At 37.1% G+C, this 15,145-nt stretch overlaps 1 long non-coding RNA gene across 4 annotated transcripts in view; it reads left to right on the top strand.

The window, feature by feature from the left end:
- LOC135275360 (uncharacterized) overlaps window positions 1–14,385 on the top strand; it is a 407,690-nt gene extending 393,305 nt beyond the window's left edge. For all 4 annotated transcript variants that reach the window (XR_010342953.1, XR_010342954.1, XR_010342952.1 and 1 more), the window contains one exon: window positions 14,034–14,385. This is a non-coding gene — a long non-coding RNA (uncharacterized LOC135275360). The remainder of the gene's footprint in view (window positions 1–14,033) is intronic.
- The last annotated feature ends 760 nt before the right edge of the window (window positions 14,386–15,145 follow it).

Below are 15,145 nucleotides of genomic sequence, written 5' to 3'. Positions count from 1 at the left end.
TTAAGAAATGAAAGTTACATGGCTTATTTACAACTCAAGTTTGTGAAGACATTTATAAGTGTTCCATCTGATTTGGAATTCTAATTTTGAATCAAGAGGCAAAAACCATTTCCTCGAAAAGATTATTTATGTGTGCAGGGCTGAATGAAGTCAGGAATTTTTTGCTTAGTGTCCTTCTTCTGTTTTTCATTTTCCATTACAAATGAATCTTTAGAGACACTCTGTTTTCCTTCTTAAATTTCTCTGTGAGTTAGTCAAAGAAGTGTGTTAGAAGAGCTCCCTTCACTAGCAATCAACATCAATTGTGACTCAAAATAGTATTTTAAATCCAACTTGCTCTACCTGCCACTCAACCAAAGAATGTTTCTAGAGGTCACATAGCCTCCACTTAATTATTTCCGTTCCTATTCATGTTACAGAATAGGAACTTACTGATCTGTCTGGTGGGCATTTTAGTTTGTATAAATTGAGATCCAAGAGTTCATTTGGATAAAATAAGATGCTGGCTAAAACTCAAGGCAAACATTTGCTGATGCTTAAAACCACCTTGGGACCAAAAAAGTTTACACTCCCTGGTTTCCCTAGGGAGTAGGGTTTGAGAAAACCACAGACAGTAGTTATTCTTGGAAATCCTGCTACTAGGCAAATGCCATAAAGCAAGGAGCCAGAGAAGCTGAGCTTTTCTCCCATGGCTAAAGACAGAGCTTATCCTGACTGGAATTGCTTGATCAGGGTTTAGAATCCTTCCTGCTAATGGAGAGAAAGGAGGAATCTTAGAAAAGAAAAAGATGACTGGACTGGCTCTTGGAATTCAATCCCAGAATAGCTGCCCAGTTTAGGTCTTCTCCTGACACTACTGACTTCCTGGAAGCCCTCTTTACATCATTTGATCCCTGGTTATTTATTTATTTATTTTATTTATTTATTTATTTATTTATTTATTTATTTATTTATTTATTTATTCTTTTGAGATGGAGTCTCACTCTGTTGCCCAAGCTGGAGTCCAGTGACATAATCTCGGCTCACTGTAACCTTTGCCTCCTGGGTTCAAGAGATTCTCCTACCTCAACCTCCTGAGTAGCTGGGATTACAGATGGGCATCTGTAACCATGCCTAGCCGATTTTTGTATTTTTAGTAGAGATAGGGTTTCACCATGTTGGCCAGGCTAGTCTTGAACTCCTGACCTCAAGTGATCTAACTCAGTTTCCCAGAGTGCTGAGATTACAGGCGTGAGCCACTGTGCCTGGACGATCCCTGGTTATTCTTCTTGTGTACCTCCTTTCTACCAGGATATATAAAGACTGTTGAAGAATGTATCTGACCCTTAGCTTCTACTTAAAACAGACTTTGGTGGTTTGGGATTAAAGACAATTTATATCTCAGTTCGCTTAGGATCTGGGATAAAAATTGAAGTGTTATAACTACCTGATAATACTGAGAATGTTAAAGAAGTATGGTGTGATTCTTAATAAGTACCTTGACACCTTTCTTTCAGAGCTTAAGGTGATTCAATGGCCATTTTTCTTTGTTTTTTTTTTTTTTTTTTTTTTTTTAACTTTCCTGACTCAGCCTGATATTACAGAGCAAGTTTATGTTCTGATTAGGAAAAATTGCAGTTCACTAAAATGCTATATTTGCTATTCAGTGAGTCATACTAAAAGCCTCATGTTCTTAAATGACATAAGGAAATGGAATCAAGGGAAAAATCATGATCACAAAATGCACCATTCCAAAAATCTACAGTGGGACAGAAAGATCAAGCATCTAAATGCAAGCCTTCTTTGAACCGGAACTGCTATAACCAGGGCAGCAGATTGCTTGAGAATGGACATTGATTTCCCCATGCAGAGGGTTAACTTGTAAATAGTGGATTGTCTACTATTGAAAAACTCTTTCAACATGTTAGGTGCAGATCGGTTATCCTTTAATATCCAATGTATAGCACCATATCCACACACACTATAAATGTACATGAGTGTGAGTCATTTATCTCTGAATTTTCATGTCCCAACTCCAAAACCTAATGTTTTAGAGATGCTTGGATGGTTACATCGTAAAGTCCTCACTCAATATATATTTTAACCTTTTTTTTTTTTTTTTTTTTTTGCTTTTAATATACTTGACTTGTTTGGAATTTCCTTTCAGTTTTTTTTTTCTTTTCCTAAGTGGGCAAGTTTTTCAGTAGGCTTTAGTGTGGGGCTGCAGTGAATGGGAAAAGGCTAATCTGTGGTTACATGCTAAGTGACTGGCTTGAGGGGATGAAAAAGAGAAAAGGGAGTCACTGATGGAGCCACTAGTTAGCCAACAAAGGTAGGAGAGTGGAGTGGAGGATAAAAACAGGTCCAGAGAAACAGAAAAAAAAAAAAAAAGGTTAAAAGCCAATCTGAGTGGCACCTAAGAAGAAAGGGAGGTTCATCTATGCATCGCAAGGCAGTAACCCAAATAGGAAAGAGCCCAGAAATAGTTGATTGGATTTATTTTGAATAGAAAGGATATAAGGAAATAGTAGTAATAGAAGAGGCAAAGGTGGACAAAATGAATGATATAATATGTTATACATACTGGTGTGCTGCAGGTGGGCATTGTTGAATATTTAATACTATGTGAGCTTTATGGGGCATGATAGTAATGGCATGTGGTTATTGCAGCCGATTTGAAGCAAAAAACTATCATAAGAAAGTAACCATTGTTGTTGATATGTTTCTTTTTCAAGTAGAGATACTATGATCAGGTTTATGAAGTGAGAGGACTTCTGTGCTGACTGTACCAGAGTCTCATGACTTTGGATGGTTTGATGGGGAAGTGGAAAACAACAGCAACAACAAAACCCAGCTTCACTAGCTCCTTGCTCACCATTCCAGGAAATCCCTGAAAACCCAGATGGTACAAGTTACTCAGAAGAGATGAAAGGGTTTTCATAATTTGGATAGGAGAAAGAAGAGGAAGTGTGGGAGTAATTACTGGGTTAAGATCACTGAAAGACAAAATTGTCTTTAAGAGTGAGACCTTTAGTTCATAAACTTTATATAGGAAAAATTCTCAAGTGGTTGCCAATAGCTAACCTTCAAGATGAAGTACATAAACCTGCTGACAGGCAAACGTGACTCTCAGGTTTATTTCAAACTGCCCGTATTTATTAAAGTTCTTCATTGCTCTAGGTCAGGGAAAAGTTACATAGGGTTCCTGGTTATACTTCATACTTCATTTCTAAATCTGAATTCTGAAGGAGTGTGTGTGCGTGCGTGCGTGCATGTGCGAGTGCGAGTGTGTGTGTGTGTGTGTGTGTGTGGAGAGAGTAGGAATTCTGAGACCTGATAGTGTAAACTCTGGAGTTTGATAGGGATAATACAAAAAGGGAAAGGCTTATAAGGAGGAAGATAAAAAAAGACATTGAAGATTAAGGACATACCGCATAGCTAGGAATGCATATGACCCTTTTGCCACCCAAACCATACGGCTGCAATTGAATCACTACTTAACTAAATGGTAGAAAGCAATTATAGTAAGTGCTCAACTTAATCACTTTGCATCCATACAGAGACCCCTGGGGCTTCTCATAAATTTCATCACACAAAGTGACCACAATTCTCTGCCTTGCATAAGCATGTTTCTTACAAGGATTTGTAGGTGGCTTTCCTACTAAATTTCTGGACTGTTAAACTCATTCTTCTATGTTTCTGCTGTCTGCTGTTAAAAGGAGAGGCCAGCTCAGGTTTTGCATACTGTAGGAAGTTTGTTTTATCCATTTGGGAAATCAAGATCACATCTTTATATGAGACTAGAGATTGTGGAGAACTCATTCCCTCCAATGCCAGCCCCTGGTGATCTCATTCTAGTGAGTAAAACCTCAGGTCAGTTGATTGTAAATGGATATATATATATATATTTTAAAAAGCTTAATTCAGGCTTTTATTGCTCTTGTGTTCAGTGGATTCATCTTGTGACTGGCTCCAGATTGTGCCCTTCTCCCATCCCACACCAAGTTGATTTGCAAATTCACACAATTGTTCCCAAGGAGAGAATAATTGATGACTCAGTATAAACCCATCACTACTTCTAGAAAATATGATTCATGAATGCATTCCTTATTCAAAAACATTTAGTAGCATTTCATAGGGAGGAGATCAGCATATTATCAGAGAAAAGATTCATGTCACATTTTGTTTAAAAATCTGTTTCATTACTTCACAGTCACACTTCAGTAGGCCGGTCTATAATAGTTTCTTCTTGGCTTTTGAAATACTTCCTTTGCTTCTTCTGCTTTATAGAGACTCAAAATGAATTATTCAAAGACACTTGTGAGCATTAAGAAAAAATGGCCTAATTTCCGAATAATGCCAGTATTACCTTCTTAGTCTGGCTGTGGGAAGAATATGTGCTCATTTCTCTCCCAGAAACACCTTTTCTAATCTTCTTTTCCCCAATACATCCATTCAAACCTTCTCAGCCTTAGATTTTTAACCGAGATGTAATTTCATCTGAGAAGGTTTTCATCTCTCCTTTAGGGTATAAATGGATCTTTCATCCTATAGAATTCTGTGCCCCTCCTCCCAAATCCCACTTACCAAATTCCATTGTTAATAATGTGGTTACTTATCTGCATTTTTGCTTTAAAATTTACTTGGGGGGAAGTTCCCTTTTAATCTGTATCCTCCAATCTAATTCTTAAACATAACAGGTGATCTAAGGATATCTTGAACAAATAGCTAACATGGAGAAATTAATGCCAGATACCATTCGAAATGTTTTACATATTTAACTCACTTAAACTTTACCGTACCCCTATTAGGTATGTACCATTAACATTCCCAATTTAAAGTTGGAAAAATTAAGGCACAGTGAGCTTTCATTAATGTGTTGAAAGTCTTGTAGCTAGTAAATGGTATAGCAGGGTCAGTTCTCAAAAGGAAAAGGTGAAGGGTAGGCAAAATGTAGCAGGTATGCACTATATATTCAATAGGTCACACTATGGATTACCCAGATTTTCTAATCAAGGTTTGGAAGTATCGGAAGGCTTGTTTCTATGAAATGCTCATTAATGCATTCTACTTCATAAACTGAATGTTTGAAGTGGAATTTTATTCGTCAGCACATTTGCATATAAATATCTTTAAATTTACTTTTTTAATACCAAAAAAAGCAAATTAACAAAACAATTTCTTCCCCAGTTTAGGCTGAAATCAGCAGTCATAAATCCTTAAGTGTTAAGTTATGTTACTTTTGAGAACTAATGTGACATGTCCTAGATTTCAAATGTAGATGCTGCAGAGGAACACACGAGTTTTTGAATAAAAGTTGGTATATAGGACATAAACATTAAGGAAGAAAGGAGAAGGACACAGCTATCTGAACAGTCAGATCTGAACTACTGCCACCTAGTGATTTGAGTCAACCATCGGCCCCCACAAACTCACAGATATACGCTAATTAATAAGTGATTTTTGCTGTGGCTTCTTCCTCACTCCAAATATCCTGGTAGCAAACTCTTTCTGTGACATTTTAAAGCCTCCATCACATACTTTAAAATCATAATAAAAAAGGAAGACAGAATGGTAGGACTGAGAGAGAGAAGGGTTAAATGACAGAAGAGACATCAATATAAGGCAGAAACACCAGAGCAGTCACGTAAATTATAAGAAGAAAAGTAAAGCTCAAAAGTAGTGGAAATTAAACATTATTGGTAATAGAAGAAAATAGAAGAATTGCTGCAAAGATAAGAGAAGACAGCATGGAAGAAAGAAGGGCTTTTTGATTTGTTTGTTTTTAAGCAAGTAATAGAAGATGATAAAACAACCATGTGTGGAATTGTGAAATCACCAAACATAAAAATACAGAGGGATAGATAACACCAACAGAGAAAGAAAAATGATGAATGAAAGAAAATGAATGAACTGAGAGCTTAATCTTGGAAGAAGAACTTTAAGGTTTTTTTTTTGTTTTTTTAAGTAATAAAACCAGAGTGGCATATTCCTTGTTCAATTTAACATAGTTGGAAATATCCAATGTCTTAGATGTACAACTCATTTTCCTTGCCATTTTTTCCCTCTTATACCTATAATACCAATGGTCCTTCTTTTTTTTCTTCATTAAAATAGTTTTAATTACCTTTTGGCTTTCTCGAGATACTTTTGAACTTACACCTGGAATCATGGAAATGGACTGTGCCCCAAACTGAAAATTTATTTAGGGAATTTTATTCTTATGGCACTCTTTTTAATCAATCATATTGAGCAGCCACACCTTAGGGATGTGCACTCAGGTGATTACTGATATTTAGGTATTCTCATAGTTTGCACCAGGGTCACCAACAGCAGCAAATAATGCCACCTCACATATATCTCATTTTGTGTTTTCAAAAGCATTTTAATGTATGTGATGTTTTATTTCCTGAACAAGGGTGTTTGGAAGACAGGTCTGGTAGCATCAGCCCCTTTGATAGATGTGGCATTTGAGCTCTGAAATGTGTCTGAACTTTTCCAAAGTACTCGGCTAGTGAATACCTTGTTATCTGTCTGCAAGTTCGGCAAATATTATTTCATTAACAATAATTTCTATTCTCTTTGAGAGAAGGGAAAGCTGCTTTTCTTTGTTCCAAAGTAATATTGGAGATTGAAGCCAGTGTGCACAAAGCTGCGAAGGAGGTGGTACTACCTCTTTTTTTCACGGAAATCTCTTTAGAGAGAGATTGCTTTGCTTCCTCCTGAGGGACCTCGTTCGAGGGTTTCTGGCCAGGTTGGGAATGAATTTGAGAAGCCCTTACCTTGTAGGTTTTCCACCATCCTTCTATGGCTGCTTCTTCCATTTTCAGATTCTGTTGTGCATTGCTCATACTGAGAGAATTACTTCCTTTGGTGATATGCATGAGTGTATCTATCTATATATATATGTAAAAAACCAATCATTTAAATCTGTTCAAATGCTTTGTCTGTGTAAAGCACTGTACAGAGCCCTACAGGGTGTAGAAAGATAAGCAAAATACTGCTCCTAATTTCATGAAATTATAAACCATATAGAGCATTGGAATTGCACTTTGAATAGATATCCATTAGTTTATATGTTTAATAAATAATTATCCGATATCAACTACGTATCAGGTCCTAGATGCTGTGTGCTGGGTATACAAGGCAAACCCCACCCTGTTCTTATGGAGCTTATTGCTTCGAGGAGGATGGCATGAACATTACTCTTGCTCTTGCACTACAGCAGCTACTCATAATTACCTATGGATAATTCCAGATAATTTTCAGACTTAACTTTTTTTTCTAGTTAGGATAAAAGTAGTCCTGTAGCAACCCCTTCAATTGGTGTACTTCTTTGCAACTCCTACATTTGAAATCTAGGACATTTACTTTTGGTTTTCAAAGAAGAGTATAGCTTGGCTTCTAACAATTTGTTTTCAGTCTGAACTGAAAAAAAAAATGACCCAGTTCATCAGATTTACCTAAAATCGGAGGAAACAGTGGTATAAATTGGTACAAAAATATCTTGTTAGTTCAACTTGGTTTTCATGGATTCAGTGACTTTTAGAAGATTTCATCCAGTGTTCAAGTTTTGTAGAACAGAACACTGTTGAATAGATGAAAGGTAAGGAGATAGGTAAGGAGATAGAAGGCAAAGAGACAAATTAAGAGAACTTAGCAATACAGGAAAGAGCAGCTAATGACTCATTTTGGTTAGCAGTTATAAAAATTGACAAAGATGTAAGTAGAAATAAGAGAGATTCTGGAGGTAAAATCTGCAGAAATTGGTATTGATTGTGAGAAACAAAGGAAAGAGAGAACATGCAACTACTGTGAGTTTTTTTTTTTTTTTTTTTTTTGGCCTGGTACTGTTACCAGAACTATGGACTATAGAAAGAGAAGTTATTTGAAAGAAATTATAGGAAGACAGAAACTGCAGTGACATGTGACCTGACAACTTAAAAGTAATATAAGTCAGCAGATGTCCCAGATGAATCTAAGCAGGAATTAAAATTTTTTAGCCAAGGAAACCTATTCTCTGTCCACCAGAGGTCCATGAGTTCATGAGTAAGGGGGATTTTGGGAGTTTTGGCTGAAGAGGGGAGGAAAGACTGGTGAAAGTGAACTTAGAGAGAAGAAATAGAGGATAAGATGGAGTCTCTTCTTCTATTTTGCTGCTAGGATTAAGTTTATCTTTAATAGAAACAGGGCAAGCAAAACCCATCAATAAAAGAAAGCAAGAAGAAGAGAGGGAGGAAAACCCTTTACTGCTGTTGGAATATTCATTTAGCCCATGTGAGACTCACCCTGGGGACTCTCAGTAACATTTCTGTGTGTGGGAGAGGAGCTCTTTTGGGAGCTGAAGGTCTTTCATTAGTGAATGGAGACAGGAATCAGGAAATGTAATTATTATTATCATTACAGTAGTTCCTCTTTATTCATAAAAGATATGTTCCAAGACCTCCAGTGGATACCTGAAACCATGGATAGTACCAAACCATATATACACTATGCATTTTCCTATATATACATACCTGTGATACAGTTTAGTTTATGCTTTTGGCATAATAAGACACAATAAGAGATTAGGCATAGTAAGAGATTATCAATAATAGTATAATAGAATTATAATAATATGCTGTAATAAAAGTTACGTATCTCTCTAAAATATGGAATATCTCTCTAAAAATATCGAATTGTGCTGTACTTATCCTTCTGTGGTGATGTGAAATGACGAAATGTCTGAATGATTATATGAAGTAAAATGAATGACATAGGCATTGTGATGCAGTGTTAGGCTACTACAATATTGACCTTCTGACCATACATCAGATAGATGATCCTTTGCTTCCAGTGATCTTGGATTATCAAGCCATGACAATGTTGATGGTTGCATGTCAGGAGTAGATAATATTGATGACTAACAGGTGAGTGGCACAGACAGCATGGATATCCTGGGCAAGGGATGATTCACATCCTGGGTGGAACAGAGTGGGTAAGCACAAGATTTCATCATGCCGCTCAGAATGATAAGCAACTGAAGAGTTGTGAATTGCTTATTTCTGGAATTTTCTATTTAATATTTTTGGACCACAGTTGGCCATGGAATAATGAAACTGAAAACAGAAAAACTATAGAGAAAGAGGAAATTACTATAAAGTGACTTTTTTAAACAACAGGCTGATGATTACTGGAGATATCTGAGCTTTGGATACCAAGAGCCTCTGAGACTTAAACTATTAAATCAACATACAATAAATCATAATAGAGATATAAAAATGGGTTTTCTGACCAATAAGACTGGGATATATCTTGACATATCTAACCGGATAAAGAAAATATGGTACATATTCTTGATGGAATACTACGAAGCCATGAAAAGGAACGAGATCATGTCCTTTACAGCAACATGGATGGAGCTGGAGGTCATTGTCCTAAGCAAATTATCATGGGAACAGAAAACAAAATACTGTTTGTTCTCACCTATTGTACTAAACATTGAGTACACATAAACACAAAGAAGAGAACAATAGACACTGGGAAAGTAAAGCTTGGGAGGAAGATAAAGGTAGAAAAATGACCTGTTCGGTACTATGGTTATTACCTTCGTGATTAAATAATCTGTTCACCAAAACCCTGGGATGTGCAATTTACTCATGTAACAAACCTGCGTATGTACCCCCTGAAGCTAAAAGAAAAGTTGGAAGGCCAAAAAAATTTAAATAACAAAAAAAAATCTGTTGATTAAAAAACATTGATTATTTATGGAAGCCTGGAGAGTGGAAATAATATTCTTTATTGATTGAGTACACATTAAATGCCAGAACTGTGCTAAATATTTTACCTAATTATCTTATTATGCTTACAACATGTATTGATATATTTTTTTCCACATGAGGAAACAGAAGACTAAGAAGAAAAGAAGCTTGCTCAAGATCACACAGAGCTGGAATTTCAATTCAGATCTATTATTCTCTTAAAGACTGTGGAAGGGCAACTAAGTTTAAGTTACATATTTCAAGTGTTTTGCCCCTATGATCAAAATTACCCCTATTATGAAGATAGAAATATCAGCATATCTGGGCCCAACTACACTAAATTTTAAATCACCTGACTATGCCTTTTTGCTCTGGTTCTCTGATCTCCAGTGAATTTTCTAAATATAATTTGACTTCTCATGTAGGTTTTCCAACACTAGATAGGGTAACACAACTCTTCTACACACTCCAGTGTTTGTATCTCTCTTGGAAAATTATTTGGTAAATAGACATTGATATTTTGAATGTGGGAGTTAATTCCACCAATGAGCACAAACTCATTTTTAGTCTACTTAAAAACTAAGATAATACATTGAGGACCAAGGTATTTCACCCTATGAGAACTCTGGGAAGGCAACCAAATGATATCTTCATTCATTTACTTATCCACTTGCTATTCTTCATGATTACTATGTGCAAAGCACTATGCAAGTCATTGGAGATACAGTGCTATAACAAAAGAGAGATTTTTATTGTTCTCAAGACCTAGTATACTAGGAAACAGAGACATAGAACAAATCATTGTGCAAGTAGTTAACTTTAATAATTGTTGTAGGACCCAAGAAAAACCGCAGGGTGTGATGTTGGGCTAGGGGGGTGGCGGGAGAGAGAGAGAGAGCGAGAGAGAGAGAGAGAGAGAGAGAGAGCAAGCTAGAAAACAGTGCTGATAGTTTAAATGGTGGGGGTGGATGAAAGCGGATGCAAAGAGGAAATGACGGAGTGTTTGGGACATCTATCCTTAGAGGGCAGGAGGAAATTGAGAAATCAAGGAAAGTAAAGTTACAAAGTAACCAGAAAATAAAAAGTGTGGGCATAGTTCAGTATCACAATATTCAAAGGAAGGTAAGATTTGAAAGAGGCAAGAAAGACTGTCACCAGGATCAGAAACTATGGACAAGAGAAATAGATTGAGGATAAGAGCTGAGGGCTGTGGTACAGATTACTGACCTATAATAGACCCATTCTGCTCTTCTCTTTTATAAGCAAATGGATTCCTAGTTCTTAGCTGAGCCCAAGTAAAATAATTATATATATCCACCTATTTTGCATCTTTATGGGCCATATGAATAGTTCTGAACAATATTAAGTGGAGCCTCTGGTAAGTGCTATTTAGAAAAAGGGGAATGTTTCTTTCTTACTCCCTTTATTTAGTTGGTTGCTTGGAATGTTGGTGTCACGCTAAGGGGTCCAGCAATCACGGTAGACCCTAGAAGATGGATATTACAGCCTAACATTACAAGGACCTTGAAGAAGTTATACATCTTTCCCCTGTTTTCTCTATCCTCAGTGAAGGGGTTAGCTTGAATAAGAATCAAAAGGGCTCCAATATTTTGAGGTGTGTATAATGGTAAAATATTGAAGAAAAAAATAATGGTCTTTCCTCCATTTTTCTGATCAAATAATGATGGCACTTCCTGTCTTCTTTCATAGTAGGAGAGATAATACAAACTATTAAAAATATATAATTCTGGATCTTATTCTGCAACCTATTATTAAATTTTTGAAGGTAACACTTTCTCTTTCTCACCTATATGTTTCTCCATGAAGTCTAGCAGAGGCCATGTCAAATAGCAGAAACTCATATCTATTCTTTATGACCATGACTCCTGGCCATTACTGAGTGGACCGTGTACAGGCTACCTGACCCAAGTTGGTGCAATCATATTGGCTCTTTCAGGATATTGGAATTGGGATCTACAGATACCTGTAACTTGCATACTTAGGAGTCATAAGGCAATGGATGTCCAGTATGTACATAAAGAGGCAAAGGCAACAGATGTGAAGAGAGAGAATGATAAAGCAGCCAAATAGAAGAAAGACAGATCCTGTGTTCCTTGAGAGAAAGAGAGAGAGAAAGCGAGAAAGATAGAGGTAGGTTGAGAGAGAGTAACAGAGAGAGAAAGAATGAAAAAAAAAAAAGGAGTATCTACTTAGACTTTTGATCTGTCTCCAGGCCTTCTGAGGCCTGCTTGCACTTCCAGACACCATCACTCAAGATATTCTCTGTGATGAGTCTTTGTAACTTGCACACCAAAAAACAACAGTCTTCATGCATAGTGATTATTTCCTGCAGTTTCACAGAGATCTTCTAAGGGAAAAAATATAAGTCCACTTAACCCAATCTCAATGGCCTTTTTGGTTTTGTGACAGTTGCTAGTGGTCCAGAGTGTTTTTCAGGTTCTAAGGGAGGCATGGAGACATGGAACTATTCAAACAGCTGGAAGCAAAATTGGCAGTTGAGGATGTACTTGGGATTATAATTAGAGGTGATGATAGAAGTGGAAAAAGTGAATAAGATGGTCAACTCCTAATTTTCCAAGCTCAAACACTCAAGCAACAAAAGCACCATGAATGGAAAAGAAAAGGTAGGGTACATTTCTAACTTTAAAGTAATTATAATCTAGGTAGAGAAAAGTAAAATATAGACATATGCACCAGAACTAAATGAGTCCTACCGATTATATGCATTATAAGATATAAAGAAAATAGCTATTATTGCTGGGCTATTGTTTTCAGGTAGTAATAAAGTCAGGTTTGATTTAGGCTGTAAAGGACAACTTAGCTCTCATAATGGAAAATACAGCTGACTTGAGGTCAGCTTTTCTACTGACTAGATATGTGATTGCGATCAGCTACTTTACGTTTCCAATTTCACAGCAGTTTCCTCCTCTGTGAAATGAGGGCTTTGTATTGGATTCATTAATTCCTTCAAAACATAAATTTTAAGTGCCCACTGTAATGTACAGAACTAGGAATATTGCATAAATAAAATACTTGGTCTTTGTTCTCATGGAATTTACAGTCTAGGTGAAGAAATCCCAATGCAATTAAACACCAGTCTTCTAAAAAGACTGTTTGACACTAGGATGTGGCTATGAACAAAAGACAGTGGGAGGCAACTGAGCTGCCGTCAGGTAAAAAGAAACTCCATTGAGACCGTGCTTGGAGGAATAGGAGGTTTTAGGTGAATCCAATAACGATGGAGCCTTCCAGAGAAAAGGTTGCATAGATCATTGCAAATGTCTCTTGTAGCATTAATATTTTTCTTTGCTTCTGCTTTGTTTAGAGGAGGAGGAAGGGAGTGAACAAATGTTGGGTAGGAGTTAAGCGTATAAATTGAAGAGAAGATAGAAGGAAATAATTTCCTGGGCTTCTTCAAACCCCTAAAATGTATTCAAAGTGAATTCCATGAAGGAAAATACATGAAAAAGCAGATAATTAAAACCTCCTTTGCCTCCTCTAAATTTCTGTCTTGTACAAGATCTTAGAGATACTGCAAAAATCATATAATAGGATTCATGTCCCTCATGGATGTTTAGGACGTCCATCCAGAGGCAGTGTGTGGAGTGCTTAAGAATTTGAGTTTTGAAGACAGATCACATGCTAGCTAACACCAGCACCTACTAGTTTTAAGACTTAAAAAAGTTTAAACTCTTTTGTGCCTTTGTCTTCTCATCTATAAAATGGTGATGATAACAATAGCTACTTCCTATGGTGAGATTTAAATGTATTAAAGATATAAAGTGCCCAGAACGAGCACATAAAAGCACGCTGGCATTTTAAATTAATAGCATATTAGTTATTATTATCTGTTATTCCATGGAGAGTCCACCACAGAGGTCAGGTGAGTAAGGTGATATGCCTCCTTACGTTAGTGAGTAACATAAGGGTGCTTCTCTGTGCATGGTCTTCAATAGGGGTGGCTTAGAATTTGCTTATTTTGTCATGATACAAAAGTATGTCCAACGAGGCCCTATTTCAGGCACGGTGAACTATATGAAAGGAGAAATAAATAAGCCATGAAGTACAATAATTCCAACACAAGACAGTACATTTTCAATATCAAATGACTAGGAGCTCAGAGGAGGCAGATGTGACAGCTGCCTGAAACATCAGGGGACACTTCTTGGGTGGCATGGGAAGTGTATGATGACAGACATCATTTCAAGGATTGGAGTCAGGATTTGCCTCAGTTGGTGTGTGCACCCTGCTTTGCATTCACAAGCCTTTCTTTCTTCTCCCTGGTGCTTTTAGAGCAAAATCTGATCCAGAGACTGGGGATGCTGGAGGAGCGTCAAGGCTGGGAAAGTAACATGCACTGTGTTCGCAATCAACAGAAAAGATATTTTTAAACAAAAACAATTTTCCAAGTTTCCAGGAAAAGAAACAAAAGTCTTTTCTAACATGAATCCTGGTTAGAAACTGTTCTTCTTGTTCTGTGACTTTTATGTCACTTGGACAACAAGCTGGTGCTTAGAAATGGTTATTTTCCTGTCGACATCGCTGCATGGATACTTCTTAGAAGGACATAACAGCATTAGCCCTCAATCCCAGGCTCTGCTCTCCCTCCAATGGCAGTCATTTTCAAAAACAATAAAGATATCTATGCTCGGTCTCTCTCTCTCTTGATTACACTGCAGGGACAACCTGTGTGGGGAAACAATATCCTGGATCTTAGTGAAGGTTCGCACAGATGGAACATTAGTGGGAGGGGTTGCCAGCTACTTCCCTGCCAACTTGTTAGTGCTGGAGACATTATCCTCTTATTTTGCCAGTTTAATAGAGGATCCGTCGTAAAGATTCACTGTAGGCTCAGCAACATAATTATTATCTATGGTCTCTGCATTAACTGTGAGAAAACATCATCGTCTGAATCTGCCTGATTTCAAATGCCAAGCTGTGCCCACATTCAGCCCACAACTGAACCTGAATACTCAATATATCCTTAGCATTGCTACTGCTGTCATCATGGCGGATGTTAAGTACGGGTTTGCCCAAGCTATGATGTTTAACTGTTGCCTTACTGCTTCTGTATTTCTTCTGCTTCCCTGACCCTTTCCAACACCAGCTCCATGCAATTTAAAATGATTGAAAAGGTAAAAATTGGTGTCACATTTAGTTCTGGTACTCAGTACAGAAGTGCCAAGCCCCTGTAAATTTGGAAAACAAACTCCTTAACAGATGGGCCACATAAAGTTTACAACATGTGCAATGTGGGAGGTAGTATGGCTCTGGGCAAGAAACAGAAGACTGGAAGTTTGGGAGCTCAGGGTTTTTTAATTTGCTTTTGCTTTCTGTTTGTATGCAGATCACATAAACTTATATCCTTCATTTCTCTCATATGACCTGATATCTGCCTTATAAGT

The sequence above is a fragment of the Aotus nancymaae genome, unplaced genomic scaffold (assembly GCF_030222135.1).
Source record: "Aotus nancymaae isolate 86718 unplaced genomic scaffold, 86718_ANA_hifiasm-v0.15.2.pri h1tg000016l, whole genome shotgun sequence".
NCBI lineage: Eukaryota > Metazoa > Chordata > Mammalia > Primates > Aotidae > Aotus > Aotus nancymaae.
The sequence above is the reverse complement of the archived record's forward strand: the minus strand, read 5'-3'. Positions and strand labels throughout refer to the sequence as shown.